This window comes from Schistocerca nitens, chromosome 3 (genome assembly GCF_023898315.1).
Source record: "Schistocerca nitens isolate TAMUIC-IGC-003100 chromosome 3, iqSchNite1.1, whole genome shotgun sequence".
In the NCBI taxonomy this organism is placed as follows: Eukaryota; Metazoa; Arthropoda; class Insecta; order Orthoptera; family Acrididae; genus Schistocerca; species Schistocerca nitens.
In genome coordinates this window covers 617,536,307-617,554,121 of record NC_064616.1, presented here as the reverse complement: position 1 = coordinate 617,554,121, position 17,815 = coordinate 617,536,307, and the positions used below count along the sequence as shown (strand labels likewise).

The following is a 17,815-nucleotide window of genomic DNA, read 5'->3' as shown; positions in this document are numbered from 1 at the left end:
GGCGCAGGCCCCACGAAGCCGTGGACCCAAATTGTCAACAAGGTACTGCGAAAGCAGGTGGTGGCTCAATAATGGTGTGGGCCGTACTTACATGGAATAGACTGGGTCCTCTGGCCCAAATGAATGGATCATTGACTGGAAATTCATGGACTTCATGTTTCAAAAATGGTTCAAATGGCTCTGAGCGCTATGGGACTTAATTTCTGAGGTCATCAGTCCCCTATAACTTAGAACTAATTAAACCTAACTAACCTAAGGACATCACACACATCCATGCCCGAGGCAGTATTCGAACCTGCGACCGTAGCGGTCGCTCGGTTCCATACTGTAACGCCTACAACCGTACGGCTACTCCGGCCGGCCCACTAAATAAAGCATGTGTGCTTCCTACTTGTCTGTACTGCTGACCTGACAAGAAATAGGTCTCGTATCGACCTACCTGCTATCATATGACAGCTCTTTCTTCTTCAATGATTATTGCGTGCAGCTATGTACACCAGTGACGAAATAGATACGTTCTTGAATACGGAGAATGTCAAAGTCGAACGACGATGTAGGGATAAGTATCCTAATCGATGGTGCTCGTCGAACCAGGAAATTACGCTTGCTATCTGCTCACTTGAGAGAGCAGACAGCTTCAGCATCAAGCAGAAGACGACGAAGAGAACTGCAAATGACAAAGCTCACGTAGAAGCTGTTCTGGCTAAGACGCTCATCAGTCCACACTGTGGCAAGAGACGTATTTGGGATCAGCCAAAAGCGTGTCATATGCACCTAGCATAGACATCAGTTCTTCCCCTTGTACTTGCTAACACATCAGGCAGTTGAACGTCGTGGTTTCGAAGTCATATATAAGTTTGCCTGTTTACTCTGCAACGCTTGATAAATGACACTAGGTGTTTGAAACGCGTGCTCTTTCCCGGTGAAGTAACGTGTGCTAATCACGATAATCTGAGTTCATGTAACAAGCACTAAGCCAGCAGAATATCCCCGCTGGCTCCGTCAGTTACGGCAGCAGCGGAGGGCGCTGACGACCTCCCCGCTTAGCGTCCTGAATGACAAATTAGCAGCAACGGCCGTGGAGGCCCAAAGACGCCGGGCGATATCTACCGACGAATCACTACACCATGTGCCACTACGTTATCCACTAGCACCGTGTCGCTGGTCGTCTTATCTATCGAACGGCGACTGCAAATGTGCATAGCAGCCGTTGGGAAACAATTTGAATGTTTGGTTGTGTAAAATATTACCAGTATTCTTAGTGCTTCAAATTAGAATAAAAACTAGAGCTTTCGATGATAAACTCTTCCATCGTCGTGGTCGGGAACAAGTGAACGTCGTCATGCCGCCAACGGTCGTGTCTACGATGCTACTAGCACGTGTTGTAACTTCAACAGCTTGGCAAATTTCCTGCAGACGCCCGTTTCCACGCAAAACTAAGATTATAGCGGATGTGTCGGTTAAAATTACTGTTGCACTTTCTGATCTTTGTGTCCTATTTCGGAACCAGTGCCACATCTAGAAATATAAGTAAGGTTCTTGTCAGACAATGTGTAACATCTCTTATCCGACCGTCTAAGAATACAAAAGAGATGATCCTCTTGCATAGGTTCGAAGCTCCTGTTGCCGTTTCTCCGTGTTTGTAATGCAAATTTGTTTTTTTTTTAACTCTGCCTTTTGCAAAACACAGTGTTTTATTTATTTTTATTATTTGCACAAACATGTTTCTTGAACGATGTGTCGTCTTCAGTATGTCTCGCTGTTTTAATTTTCGTCTGCTTTTAAACACTTTACGGCTTGAGCCGTCCGGGGTGGCCGAGCGGTTCTAGGCGCTACAGTCTGGAACCACGCGACCACTACGGTCGCAGGTTCAAGTCCTCCCTCGGGCATGGATGTGTGTGATGTCCTTAGGTTAGTTAGGTTTAAGTAGTTCTAAGTTCTAGGGGACTGATGATCTCAGAAGTTAAGTCCCATAGTGCTCAGAGCCATTTGAACCATTTTTGAACTTTACGGCTTGAAAACATCGTACTCCGTATGCTTGGTGAGTTTCTTGTGGTTCGTAACTGAGCACTATGTTATCACAAGTTTCTTAATTATCTCTCAACTGATCTCACAAATTTTCACAGACAAAACAAAATATCGACAAATGGATGCCACCATAATCAACGGGAGATGTTATTTTACTGAGTAATGTAAGACACTTGTTCGCGTTCGAGAGGTACAGGATTTAAATCTCCGTCCGACTGCCCTGATGTACATTTTTAGTATTTAAAGAACATGCCGGCATGTTTCCTTTGAAAAAGTCACGGCAGATTTTCTGCCCGATCATAGGAGGGCTTGCTGAGAAATAATGCCTCCGAATTTTTACGTGAAAACTCGTAAACATTCTACATCTTTATTCTTCATGTCTACATATTTATTTCTGAACATAGTCATCCTGACGATGAACACATTTCTCCCAACGACAGACTTGTTTGTTGGTATCGTCACTTTGACTTTGTTGACGAAGACGCTTGCACCGTTTCATCGCTATCAAAGTTCTTGAAGGTGTTCTTTAAGTCTTCAAACAGATGAAAATAGGATGGCGCCAAGTCGGGACTGTATGGAGGGCGTTCGACGACAGTCAAGCCATGTCGTCGGATTGTTGCAGATGTCGCAGCGCTCGTGTGTGGCCTGGCACTGTCATGCTGAAGGAGAGGCTGCTCCATGTGTGGACGAACTATTCGAATTCGTGCTTTCAGTTTTCAGAGGGTCTCTCACTCACCGACTGCCACGTTACACGCTACAATTCGGAGCCCTCTCGCGGCAGAAGGTTGCAACTTGTGTCAGCGAAGCGTGAAAGTCGACCAAGTATTACGCATGGCGTGTAATACCTCAACCGATATTGAGAACAGATTAAAAAATTCGGAGGCATTACTTTTCAGCACTCCCTGGTACGCCTATTGGAGATTGTGCTCCACGTCTAATGATATTGTCGCCGACGGGACGTTGGGCCCTAATCTTCCTTTTCTTCATTTCAAGGGAAGGTTGCCGCTATTGTGCACTTCGCAATAGCAGTGACATGCCACCATTACGTTCAGCATGGCTGATCTATCTGGCAAACATCTCTGAATGTAGTTTTCCTCGAACAGTATATAAAGAATAAGATACTGCAAATTTTACGGTAATTTCGATAACTTCTGTCATTAGTCATACCAAATACAATCATGGAGGAGCTCCAGGTAGCAATAAATGCCTACTTCCTCTGTAATTATACAGTATGCTTCTAAGCCACGACATACCATTTGTTATTGGCTGCTTTAATTGGTCTTTTTGATTTTATAGGAGTCAGTAATGCAGGAAGAAAATCTGCGTTTCGCAGTGAGACATAATTAGTCCATATTCGTCTTCTTATCTGTTTGCCCCAGCCTAACTGATCGAGTCGTTGATAAGATAGGAGTGGACTACTGAACGATTCATTTTACTTGACGCATACGGGAAAAGCTGATGATCATAAAATGTTTGAAGTTGCATAGAAGGAGTGATATGTGTAGGAGAAATAATGAAAAGACTAAATCATGTACCCCGTTCTGTTTCTAAACTCGAAACGAGAGAAATTAAATGAAGGGCTAGATATGATATAATGTGGTTCTTGTGTCAAGATGCGCGTGGCTCCAGACGTGCTGTGTTCTTGTAGTGGTAACTTGAATACTGTTTCATTTGTTAACAGCCCCTGTCACTTAACCAGAGAAACCCATAATTATATATTTTAAAATACGAAACAAATAACTGAGGACTTTCCATAGGATATATTTTGACCTAACAAAATTATTGTCAGGTGAATGAAATGATCGTATGGCATTGTTGGCCGGGAGGCCCCTTGCGGGGAAGTTCAGCCGCCGTATCGCAAGTCCTTCTTAGTTGACGCCACTTCGGCGACTTGCACATCAATGATGATGAAATGATGATGATGAACACACAACACCCAGTCATCACGATGTAGAGAAAATCTCTGACCCCGCCGGGAATCGAACCCGGGACCCCGTGCGCAGGAAGCAAGAACGCTACCGCAAGACCACGAGCTGCGGACTATTGTCAGGTAATAGGAGCAATTGAAATGCACTGCAGTAAACCTGAGTTCATACCACCTCTAAGTGCGATAATATAGATGCCTGTCACGCAACTTCGAAGTTATTGTGACTGGAAATGTTGTTGCTTGGTTCTTTCTGTTTGAACAGTTTGACGTCATGTCTCAGTAATGCATGTCACTGGCATAATGATGCGACGAGCACTCCAGTACTAGGGCGATTAGCTCCAAACTGGCCACAATTTTATGGGAAAATGTCCCATACATATTACATGCACATAACATGCATTAACAATTACATGTATGTGATTTCTCTGCAGTTCACGATTAAGTATTTGATAGGCTTCGTGGAACCACTTTCAGGCTATTTCTTGATCGTTCTACTCTCGAATGATACGTGGGAAATTAACCCATCGTATTTCCATGTGAGCACAGAATTCTCTTATTCTAATACGATAGTCAGTCTCTCTATGATTATTCTCCCTGTGGTTCTTCCTCTAGTATTCTCCTGATAGTCATTTCCCCCTATGCTAATTTAACTTGTTCCTAATTGTAATCCCTAGGTATTTGGTTCATTCGACAACCTTTAATTTTCTTTCATTTGTAATGTAACCGAAATTTAACGAATTTTTTTACTACTCATTCGGAGGACTTTATTTTTTTATGGTTCAGGATCAGCTGACACTTTTGGCACAATGCAGATATCTTGTCTACAACTACATCTACATCTACACGACTGCTCTGCAATTCACACTTGAGTGCCTGGCAGAGGATTCCTCGAACCACTTTCACACTCTTTCTCCGCCGTTTTATTCTCGAATAGTGCGCGGGAAAAATGAACACCTAAATCTTTCCGTGCAAGCTCTAATATCTCTTATTATATTACGTTGATCATTTCTCATATACCCGTCTCAAAAGAATATTTTTACAATCGGAGGAGAAAGTTGATGATTGAAGTTTCGTTAAAAGATCTTGCAGCAACGAAAAATGTCTGTTTTTTAAATTATTGCCTTCCAAAATCGCGTGTAATATCGGTGACACTTTATCCCTATTTCACGATAGTTCAAAATGAGCTGACCTTCTTTGAACTTCTTCGATGTCCTCCGTCAATCCTATCCGGTAAGAATCCCATTCCGCACAGCAATACTCTAGCAGAGAACGGACAAGTGTAGTGTAGGCTGTCTCTTTAGAGGATTTCTTGCATTTTCTAAGTGTTCTGCCAATAAGATGCCTACTCTGGTTCGCCTTACTCACAATATTTTCTATATGATCATTCAAATTTCAATTGTTCCTCATTGATATCCCTAGATGTTTAGTTGAATCGACAGCTTTTGTATTTGTGTGATTTACCGTGTAACCAGATTCATTTAAGTGCTCATGTGGATGACATCACACTTTTCATTACTGAGAGTCAAGTGACACTTTTCGCTCCATACGTCAAATCATTTAGCAATGGTTTTGATCATCTGATGAGTTAAAGAGACGGTAAAAGACAGCATCATCTGCAGAAGATGTAAGCCGGCTACTCAGATTTTTACTAAATCATTTATATAGATTAGGAACATCTTAAGTCCTATAACATTTCCTTAGGGAACGCCAGATATCACTTGCGTTTCACTCGATGACTTTCCGTCAACTACTACGAACTGTGACCTTTCTGACCGAAAAATCACAAATCCAGTCGCACAACAACGACGATACTCCATAAGCACTCAGTTCGATTAGAAGCCACTTGTGAGAAATTATATCAAAGTCTTCTGGAAATCTGGAAATCTGGAATTAATTTGAGATCCCCTGGTGATAGCACTCATTACTTCAAGACAAAACAAAGTTAGTTGTGTTGCCTGCGAGCGATATTTTCTGAATCCGAGCTGCCTATGTGTCACTAGATCGTTTTATTCGAGGTAGTGAATAATCTTCGAACACATTGTACGTTATATGCGATTGCAGGCTTTCTCGGCGTATTTCAGCTATGAAATCTTCACGGGTTATCAGCCGAGTGGCGTCGTCTTCTAGTCGCAACGTTTCAATGGATTGCGTGTCCATCATCTTCAGGCGAAGATGATGGATGTTCCCAAATTCTGCTCCAAATCGACGTGAGCGATGTGGGTCTGCGGGTTGCTCCTATTTCCTTTCTTGCGTATTGGTCTGACCTGTGCAACTTCCAGTCTTCAGATGGGTATCTTTCACAGGGGGAGCGGTTTTATACGATTAATAACAAGGCAACCTCCCCATCGCACCCCCTCAGATTTAGTTATAAGTTGGCACATTGGATAGGACTTGAAAAACTGAACACAGATCAATCGAGAAAACAGGAAGAAGTTGTGTGGAACTATGAAAAAAATAAGCAAAATATACAAACTGAGTAGTCCATGCGCAAGATAGGCAACATAACAGGAGATTCTGAGCTCAGGAGCGCCATGGTCCCGTGGTTAGTGTGAGCAGCTGCGGCACAAGAGGTCCTGGTTCAAGTCTTCCCTCGAGTGAAAAGTTTATTTTTTTTATTTTCAGACAATTATCAAAGTTCAGGCACTCACACATAATCAACTTCGCTCTCCAAAATTCCAGGACACGTTCAGATTTGCTTGGACATTTGCAGGATTTGACGGTCTACGCACGGAAAAATTTGAAAACGTTAAAAACATATGTTTTGACAGAACACAGGGAAAACTGTGTGACTGTGAAACTGTTGCATTCATTTGTTGCAGTTTATGTGACAAGCTCTTATGTTTTCGTCACTTTTTTGGGAGTGATTATCACATCCACAAGAAAACCTACATCGGACAAGGTAGAAGAATCTTTTTACCCATTCGCCAAGTGTACAAGTTAGGTGGGTCGACAACATATTCTTGTCACGTGACGCACATGCCGTCACCAGTGTCGTATAGAACATATCAGACGTGTTTTCCCGTGGAGGAATCGGTTGACCCATGACCTTGCGATCAAATGTTTTCGGTTCCCATTGAAGAGGCACGTCCTTTCGTCTACTAATCGCACGGTTTTGCGGTGCGGTCGCAAAACACAGACACTACACTTATTACAGTGAACAGAGACGTCAATGAACGAACGGACAGATCATAACTTTGCGAAAATAAAGAAACAAAAATTTTTCACTCTAATGAAGAGTTGAACCAAAAACCTCTCGTACCGCAGTTGCTCACGCTATCCACGGGACCACGGCGCTCCTATGCTTCAGTATCCCTGATGTTGCATATCTTGCGCATGGACTACTCAGTTTGTATATTTTGCTTATTTTTTTTCGTAGTTCCACACAACTTCTTCCTGTTTTCTCGATTGATCTGTGTTCAGTTTTTCAAGACCTATCTACTGTGCCAACTTACAACTAAATCTGAGGGGGGTGCGATGGGGAGGTTCCCTTGTAAGTATGAAGTTATTATATCAGCATACTCTGAAAGGAACATAATTTGTATACAATCTGGAACGGAAGAATAGCTTTTTTTAAGCAATTTTAGTTGGTTCGCTACACCGAGGAAATCTATTTCTAAGTTACTCACGTGGGCTGTTGTCCTTGATTCTAATTCTTGAATATTTACTTCGTCTTCCTTGGTGAGCGAATTTCGGAAAACCGTATTTAGTAACCCTCACGCCCCCTTTTGTGGCACTGTCATCAGTAACTTCATCATTTCTATAGCTTTGAAGGTATTGATTGTATTTGGTTGCTGGTGCCCTTCACATCAGATCAGAATGTCTACGTATCTTCTACCAGATTTCGACACAGAATTACGTTGTGGAAATTATTAAAAGCATCTCGCGTTGAAGTCCGCACTAAATTTCGAGCTTCTAAAAAACTTCACCAGTCTTGGTGATTATTGTGTTCTATTAAATTTGGCAAGTTTTTTTTGCTGCTTTTGCACTGTATTGTGACCTGTATTGTGGGATATCAGTTATGTCTCTATTTAATTTATTTGGTACAGATCTCTCAATTGCTGTCGATACTACACTGACCGAAAAAAATCACAACACCAAGAAGGAGCTGTGTGACATAAACGAAAGTTGATAGGAGTGTTTGTACATGTGAGAGATGATATCCATTGAAATTTCGCCTAAGAGTGGCGCTAGTAGCGCCACTATGAGGATGCGAATCAGGTTTGCTCTAAATACACGATGTAGGGGTCGAGTTCGTTAGCTTTCTTTGAGACTGGACGTAGTGAGTCGATGTTAGTCGCCATTATCTACGCCTCACTAAGTTTGAACGAAGTCTTGTAATGGGGTTACGAGAAGCTGGGTGTTCCTTCTGTGATACTGGAAAAAGACGTGGGAGGAATGTAGTGACTGTGTATGACTCCTGGCATCGGTGCTCACGAGAATGTACGGTCACAAGAAGATCGGTCTCCCGACGTCCACGCGGCACTACCGAGAAAGAGACCATAGTGTTCGGCGTATGACTTTGGTTCATCTTACTGACTCTGCAGCAGTAATTTGGGCAGCTGTTGGCACCATACTGGCTTTTTTTAAAAGCTGAATTATGATTACAAGGGCCTGCCATCTTATTACTTTATGCAGACCGTAGTACTCCAAACAGACCACTTAGCCAGTGCCCTTGGCCACCACCGTGCAGCGGAATTATGCGTCGCAGTTGAGGCCACGGGCACTGTTGCCCATGTAGTACCACGTTGAGGTGGGGCTGCGTGGAGATCTTTTGCCTGCACTTCGGTGTTATTCTCTATTTATTTACAGCAATTACACTTATTTTTTAAAGAAAAATACAGGAATTTGGAAGTAGGAAATTATGTATTTATGGTATATTTTATGAAGTGAATAAAAGAAGACAGGAAGGAGTCAATGTAGATATCTCTTCACCAACACCACCTGGGGAAGGGGACTTGGTATTGAACTTCATGTCCAGCGTACAAATGTGGTGCTTTCTATTTTAGTATTATCCATATGAACATCCCCATTGGGGAAAACGCTATTTTTTCAGTCCATGCGGATCTAATCTGTGTCGGTGTTGTTTGTTAGAGTGCTCTATGAATTGACGTTTGTTACGTTACATAACAACTGCTACCACTAGGTTAGTAAACAAATTCTGCATGACTCTGGAACAATATCCTGCCTCGCTGTCATCTAATTAAGTTATATGTTGTTCCTACATAGCTGCAGGAGATATAACAAGCCACCAGTAACCTATTATTAATCTTGTAAATACATTTTAGTAGAACAGAACTAGACTTTTTTGAGTATTGGACCCATTAATTTTCTATAATTGTGTAATATGCAGGATCTGTTTCTGTTTTGTATTAACACTGTATTAACACATCTATAAAAATGAAGCCAGGGCCGAGTGCACCCTTGAAAAGTCACAATAACGTTGACTGGTGAGTGTATCATACTCAAATATCTGGAGGTCAGTTCCCTCACGCAGCATCATTCCTCCCCACGCCATAATACCTGGACCACCAAAGCAATCATGTTCAACACAATTCTGGGGGAGCCTCATATGGCGAGTGATGAGACTACGTAATGCTCCCAGAATCATTATCTAACATGGTCGTTTTGGTGGTCCACGCGTTATGGTGTGGGGAGGCATAATGCAGCACGAGCATAGGGACATGGTACACTCACCGGTGTACGTTACTGAGACACTATACTCCTTCAGGTTGTCAGGGCGGGGGGATGGAGAGCCTTACCACACTAACTCCTTACTAGTCTTGTGGCCAGCATGGTAAACGTTGCACAGCAAGCATTGCTATCCGTGGTGATCACACACCCTATTAAGAACCATGTCCCGCCTTTTGTAATGTCCAGGGACCATCATAAATCGCGGTGACTTCAGTGTAATTATTGTCTTTGAATAAAAGTGTCATTTCTGTTCGTCTGAGTGCGCATTTCTTTCAGTTAACTGTACTAGTTGTAGAAGTTCTTCGTATGCATTGGCCAAGTTTCACTGAACTACGTTACTTGACAGGGACACATCATGTGAAAGTTACCTTTGTGCATTAAGTCTTTCACACCAGTGTATTTGCTCTTGTCAATCGTTTTCCGGTGAATAGTTGTGTTTCAGTTTAATGTAAAGATATTTTAAAATTATAGTTTTTTTATTAAGTGTAGATCCTAGACCGACTTCTAAAGCTATTTAGCCCTTTTCCCAGCTAAGAATTTTTTTTATAGTTAAGAATGACATCGTCAGTATAAAAGTCATGTAACGTAGGTGGTAAGGGCTACTTTCGTCTTAATACTTTGGTTTAGAATTATTAGTTTTTTTTTTGTACGTTTGTCTCTATCTCTATGTTTGTTCATGGTTGAGGCTTTTTAGTAAATGGGCTGGCACTACTTTCTCTTCCATAATTTCTCACAATTCGTCTAACCAATCCGACAAAAACTTTGTCATAGTCTATAAAAACTATAAACAAAGTTTTGTCAACATAGTGTACGTCATTGTTCGGTATTCTCATTATGTCACACAAAGCAACAATCATTACAGATAAAACAAAAGCACTTTGAAGCGAAGAAATAATCAATATAAAAAGCTGTTGGGTCAAACAGCAGCGACGTACCAAACAGAAGGCAGAAACAGTAGCAGCTGGCGGTGATCCAAACAGCTGTCAAGCAGTAATGCACACCGCAGAGCGTCGCAGAGGACACCACTGACTGGCTGGGTGTGGAAAACTGGAATACAAGAGACAGAGTTTTATAGTTAATTAGGAATCAGAAAATATTGTTTTCTCCAATAATAAACATCTTATTATACAGTTGAATATCACAGTGAGATAGGAAAATTGCCATTTTTTTGACTAATAATTTCCAACATTGAATGAATTGTGTGTTGGACACCGCGAGAGATGCCTCCCCAAGACTGAGACGTTGAAAATTTCATAAGTAATGGGGCGTTCCTTGGGAAACGATATTGATGCGTGCTCATCGATTTTGGACCGCGGTAGACTCCGACGCGCAAAGATATTTACGTGTGGCTGCAGGCCAGAGGGGGCGGTCCGCGGGGCTGAGGAGTGAGTTTGGAGTGAGATCTGATGTGTGACAGACAGAGGCGGCTGGCAGAGTCAACGGAGTGCACGGATCGGTGTTGGGTAGAAGCCCGTAGCGGCAGTACTGCGCGCGAGAGACGGGTGGCCGCTGTCAGCGGAAGCGTATGCGGCAGAGCGCGAAGTCTATTGATACTTGGTTGTGGCCGTGGAAACGGGTTTGGTGCGATCTGGCTTTGCGTATGCCTTGCCTGTGGAACTACAGCCAGTATTCCCGAACTGTATAAACGCGTTCCTTGACTTTCGCCCAGCACGCCGTAACTTTGCTCTGTGTTTGAGACTGTCTGCTTTGTGCCTTGGGCTGTGTGGCGGCGGCGCGGAGGGTGGGCTGCTGGAGAGGGGGGGGGGGGGGCAGGAAGGGGGGTGGGGATGGCGCGAAGACGAGTGTGTGTTGTGTGCTCTGTTTTCCTACGCATAAGTAAGTGTTGAAATTCTGAAAGGCACTGATCTGACTGAGAGTTTATGTTGATCGCAGATGTGTACACAGTTTCTTGTTAACGTGGCCTTGTGGCAGGCGTGCGACTTCAATTATGCTGTATCCAATTGTATCTTTATGTCTGTTATAGTGTTCTGTGTGATTTGACCATATCATGAAATTACCTTGTGCAGTCTGCGGAAGCATTGGCAATTGGAAAAGATGTCGTAAAACGGCACCTTTCTCTAAGTGTAAGCTGATTGAAAGTTTCGCGTGCCTTGTATGAGTACCGTTCGGTGACTATGAAAAGCTCACATATCTATTCTTTGAAGCTGTTCTGTATTCTTAAGTCTGTTGCGCTTTGCTCAGTGAGAATTAACATACTTGTGGTTAACTGTATCGTTATGGTTTTTCCCTTAATTATGCACGGCCATGTTGTTACAGAAAAGTGATGTTTAAAATTTTCCTGGCCTCCCTTAACTCATTGCGACCGTTCTTGTTGCTTCAAGAATACTCCAGTCTCAATACCCTTAAATGGTTTGGTGTTTGCCATCGCCCAGTCAGAGCCGTTTCAACTCGTAAGCTTGGATTGCTTAGCTGTTGGTCAAAAATGTCCGCTTTGTTAATACTATGTTATATTTATTATAAAGATTAGATTTGACTGTTTTTGCAGGTCAGTTACGACCCATCTTCTTTCTGAAAAGTTGCATATTCACATATTCAAATTGCTAATTGCTCACGAGCGCTATTTCAGTAAAATTACTCCTGGTATTGTGCTAGTGGCGTAACTGTTGATTGATAACGCCCGATTGTTTAATGCCGTGCTATTTTGCTTCTAAATATTTAATCCAATTGTTTTCTATTACTGGTTAATTACTGCCGTACTTGCCTATACGTGCTCAATCATATGCTCACACTGCCAATCGTTTTTGGGCCTTCTCTCAGTAAAACCATGCCTGGTATTGTATAAGTAATTTAGCTGCTGGACAGTAATGGTTACTTGTTTAAAGCTGTGTTATACTGTTTTTAAATATGTCATGTAATTGTTTCTTTACTGGTCAGTTACGACCGTTCTTGGTTAAAGAATATTTAGTTATTCATATACTCATGCTACCAGTTACCCACGAGAGTTCTCTCAGTAAAATTGCGTCTTGTTCTGTGAAAGTAGATTAGCTGTTGGTTAATGATGGCCACTTGCTCAATGTCGTGTTATTTGCTTTAAATATTTAAATTTTTCTCGTCTACTGGTTAGCCATGGTGGTCAGTAACACCCGCTTGTTTTATGCTATGATATTTTTCTTTTAATTTAAAATTTGACTGTCTTACTGGTCAATCACGGCCATTTGGGATAAAGAATTCTAAAAAAATAATTTGCAACGTTAGGCAGAGATTGAACTGAGGTGCCTCTCTGGAATAAATGGACTTAAACTCATTTAAGAAAAGAGTAATTGTCCAGAATCCACTTATGTCAATAAATTTAGTACATGCACAGATTTAAATGAAACCTGTTTTCCTAACCTAAGAGCTCTAATTGTATTGTTATCTGGAATTAATAATTCATATGCTTTGTTTTGTTAGAAAGATGGGAACGTCGTCAAAGATAGACACTACTCCAAGAGGTAGACCGAATGGCAAATCCTCCGTTGTTCGTAGAAACAATGCAAAGGGGTCAAAGGATTTTGGAGGACCCCGACCAACATGTATGCAGCCCTCAACACTGAAATTTAAGAAAGCAACTATGTTTGCAACCCTAAATGTAAACTCTCTAATTAAAGTAGGAAAATTGAAATTATTGATTGAAAAGCTGAACCAGAAAGAAATTTTAATATGTGCATTGCAAGCAACAAGGTTTTTAGATGAAACTGCTTTAGATTTTGAAAACTATCGTTTATTTAAAGGAAAACCAGGTAAAATCTTAATGAAACAAATGCCATACCTGGGAACAGCATTTCTGGTACATCACTCAATTTTAGATTCAGTTACTAACTTCTACTCGAGTTCTGAGAGACTATCCATTCTTGAGATTAAATGTAAAAACAAAGGATACTCTATAATCAACTGCCATGCACCCATAAACCAGGACAACAAAAATAACCCGGAGAAAGTTGAAGAATTTTGGGAGATACTTGAAATGGAACTGGATAGGTGCTCAAAGAAGAACACCAAAATGTTAGTAGGCGATTTTAACGCACAAATAGGAAGGGAGAAAAAATACCATGGAACAGTAGGCCTCTTCCCAGGTCACAAAAGAACTTCAAAAAATGGAGAAAGGCTTATAGAGGTATGTAGGCATTTCAACTTGAAAATAATGACAACACATTTCAAAAAGCTGAGCCGAAAAACTAAAACATGGAGATCACCAAATCCACTTCTCGGAGAATTCCAAATTGACCATGTGGCTATCTCACTTCATTGTCAAGAAGAAATTCAAAACACTAAAGTGCTGAAAAGCCTTGATGTTGATTCAGACCACTATTTGACTACGATTAAATTCAGACCACTCCCATTTCGAAAAGAGAAGAAAACCTTTTACAAAATTCCAAAATATAACACAGAAACTTTAAAAAATGAAGAAATTAAACAACGGTTTCAAAGAGCATTGCACAAAGATAGCGATGGCATATCCACAATAAATAAGGAAGCGGGATGGGAGGAGATCAAAAACGAAATAGTTGAAATAGCAAAAGAAAATTGTCTCGTGAAAAGAGTAAGAAGACATCCATGGTGGGACAATGAATGTGATGAGAACCTGGAGAAGAGACAGAAATTGTGGCAGAAATGGAACTCCACAAAAGATCCTCAAGATCTTGACAATTTTAAAATCCAGAGAAGAGAAACAGCTAAGCTTTTCCGTAATAAAAAAAGAAGACAATTTCAGGATAACCTAGAACAGATTGAGGAAGACTTTAAAAGAAATAATTCTAGAGATTTCTACAAAACTTTTAGAAAACAGCTAACCAAATACCAATCCCCAAATTTATGTTTTAAAGATGAAGAGAACAAGCTAGGTTTGACAAACAAGACAAATTGTGAAATATTAGCAAAATATTTCGAGAATCTACTAAATTGTGAACCCCCCAAAGATAAAATGAGTTTTGAAAACCACCGAAATACTAATACCGAGTCAAAACCTCCAGACGCTGAAGAAATAAAACACATAATACACAGTCTAAAAAACAATAAAGCCCCAGGTGAAGACTCCATAGTACCAGAAATCCTAAAAATAATGGATACCAACCTCCCACAAGTTTTGGAACATATGTTTAAGAAGATCTGGGACGAAGAAAGAATTCCTGAAGACTGGCAGTGTGCCCTGATACACCCACTACACAAAAAGGGGGATAAGATGAATGTTAATAATTATAGAGGGATCTCGCTACTACCAGTAGGATACAAAATTTTGTCAAGGAAATTACTTCAAATCGTGGAGCCAGTTCTGGATAAAAAAATAGATGAATATCAAGCAGGTTTTAGACAAGGTAGATCCTGTGTTGAACAAATATTTAACCTGAAAACACTAATTCGTTACAGAATCTCAAGAGGCCAGAGATTTGCAATAGTATTTGTAGATTTCAAAAAAGCATACGACTCGGTAGATAGAGAAACACTACTGAAAGTATTGGAAGAATTTGGGGTCGATAAGAAAACAATTCAAATTATCAAACAGACGCTAACAAACAGTAAGGCCAAAGTTAAATTTATGGGTGAAATTTCAAGGAAGTTCGAAATTAAAACAGGTGTTAGACAAGGTGATGGTTTATCCCCAATCCTCTTCAACTGCGTACTGGAAAAGATATTGAGAATATGGAAAGAAGAACTCAAAGGCACCAAGAATGACATCAGAATTGGAACAAAAAAAGAAAAAATAGAAGTGGACTGTTTAGCTTTTGCAGACGATCTGGCAATAATTACAGAAAACGAAGAAATAGCTCAGAATTACTTGGAGGAACTACAAGAAGTTTCGGACAGAGCTGGACTGCAGATTTCATTTGAAAAAACCGTGTATATGTCTAATCATAGAAATAACAAGAAAAATCTTATTACTAAATACGGCAATATTAAGAGAGTAGAAAAATTTAAGTATTTAGGTGAAATAATCCAAGTGAATGGTTTAGACAAGAGTGCAAACCAGGCGAGAGCAAGGAAAATGGAATTTGCTTTTCAAAAAACCAAAGACATATATAACAAAAAAAACATTTCGATTCAAGCTAAATTAAGACATTATAAAACTGTCATTAGACCAGAATGCCTGTATGCATCGGAGTGCCTAACTCTTAACAAAAAGGGGGAAATAGAAAACATGGAAAGGAAAGAAAGGAAAATTTTGAGAAAAATATTAGGACCGAGAAAGATTGGAGAAGAGTACAAGCTAAAGAGTAATAAGGAAATATACAAAACTATTGAGAAAGTGAGTGATGCAATGCGTAAACGCAGACTAACGTTTTATGGTCACCTGTCGAGGATGGATGGAAACAGACTAACAAGAAAAGTGTTTGAACATAGTAACAGGAACGAAAAAACCAACAATAAATGGATACAGATGGTGAAAAAGGATTTGGCCTATTTTAATGTCACCCGTGAGTCAATCAGGGACAGGAAAAAGTTTAGACAAATAGTGAACGAAATTAAGTGTTTTCCAGAAGAAACGAAACTAAAGAATAATAACAGGAAATGGTCGGAAGAGCGGAGGAGGAACCATTCGAAAATGATGAGGAAATATTGGGAAGAGAGAAAAAAGATCAAAAAGCCGGGCAAGTGAATTGTTGAACGTGGTCCAAAGATGGCCGAAATCGAAAGAAGAAGAAGAAGAATTCATATGCTTTGTTTTGTTAGAAAGAGCTTTTATAAATTATGTATTTCTTTTCCTGTATTGCTCAAGTAGTGATGTCTGTACTGTTTGCTTTGGTGCTAAAATAAATTTTGGTAAGAGCTCAGCGGCTTTCCACTCGGGAACCACTGTGTCCAAGCAAACCAGCCCCAAGGTTAAGTACCACCCAGTCTCCATCCCCCCTCCCTGTATCGCACATCCTCGATGCGTTGCAATTGGTAGTAGTGAGTGGGTATGATCCACGGACCTCTTGGTAATGGCCACTTAATTCTAGCCAATTGCATCAGACAAAAACATCAATATCTGAGCCCTTATTACTGTATGATTATACTACTGGTGATAAGTCACCGGAGACAGTAACAAACCTGAAATATCTGGAGTAACCGTCCAGAGCCACCAGACGTGGAACGACCAAATAAAACTGACTGTAGACGCCAGACTGAGATCCATTGAAGCAGTCCTGAGGAAATGTATCCGTGAACGAAAGAGATAGCTTACAAATCCCTATTTCGATCGTACCCGAAGCATCGCGCATCAGTCTGAGACCATTAACAGGCACAGTTGATAGAGGAGATGGAGTAGATTCAAAGAAGAGCAGCACGTTTCGTCATACGTTCATTTAGAAAGCACGAGAACGTCAAGGATATGCTCGTCCAACACCAGTGGCAGACGTTGCAAAATAGGTGTTGTGCAGTTATGCAAAACGGAAAGATTTACGTTAAAATTACAAGAGCGTAAGTCCCAAGAAGAGCTGAGAAAGAATGACTTACAATCACATACTTCTTACGAAATCGCCATACCTGTAAAATTCGCAGAGTTTGAACTTATAATTAGAATTATCGTCAGCCTTTTCTTCCCGAGCGATAGGAACAGCAAAGGTGGAAGATTCCAATGGTACCAGAAGAACACTTACGTCACACACCGTAAGGTGGATTTTGGAGTATAGAGATCTATGTAGATGCCGAAAGTTGTTGCAGTGACTAAGCAAAAAGCATTGTTATCCTGTATGTGTATAGTGAAATTCGCTATAGTTATTTTTCTGTGGATGGCAATGTATAAGGAACAGTCAAATGCAAATGATATTCTAAGGTCTTCACTGACATTAGCCGCATTCAGACATTGAAATTAATCAACGGCAGCAGGTGAAAAGTTGCGTAAGACCCGGACTCTGACTCGAACTCCGCTTAATGCGAGCGGTCGCCTTAACTGCCTCAGCCATCCTAGCACGCTTCGCATGCACCCCAAATTCCCATTTTGTTGCACACTACAAGCGTAACGTCACCTACCCATCAACCCCTTACTCGCCATTTCGGATTCCTCCGAGAGATCAGGCTTCGTGTGCATCCGCACTGAAAGCGTGGACCTCTGCCCGTCGCACCTTATAGGTGGACTTAAAATCCTTTAAGGAAAGAGTAATTGTCCAGTCACCTACAAAGCATTGATTGTACCCAGGCCTACACATTTTCATCCAAAGCAAACCGACGGCCACGAATGTCTTCTTTCAGGGT

General features: G+C 41.0%; 1 protein-coding gene across 1 annotated transcript in view; it reads right to left on the bottom strand.

Moving 5' to 3' along the window:
* LOC126248553 (beta-1,3-galactosyltransferase 5-like) overlaps positions 1-17,815 on the bottom strand; it is a 334,826-nt gene that overhangs the window by 283,102 nt on the left and 33,909 nt on the right. Inside the window, exon 2 of the mRNA XM_049949631.1 lies at positions 10,582-10,693. The gene's annotated coding sequence lies outside the window, so the exon portion shown is untranslated. The remainder of the gene's footprint in view (positions 1-10,581; positions 10,694-17,815) is intronic.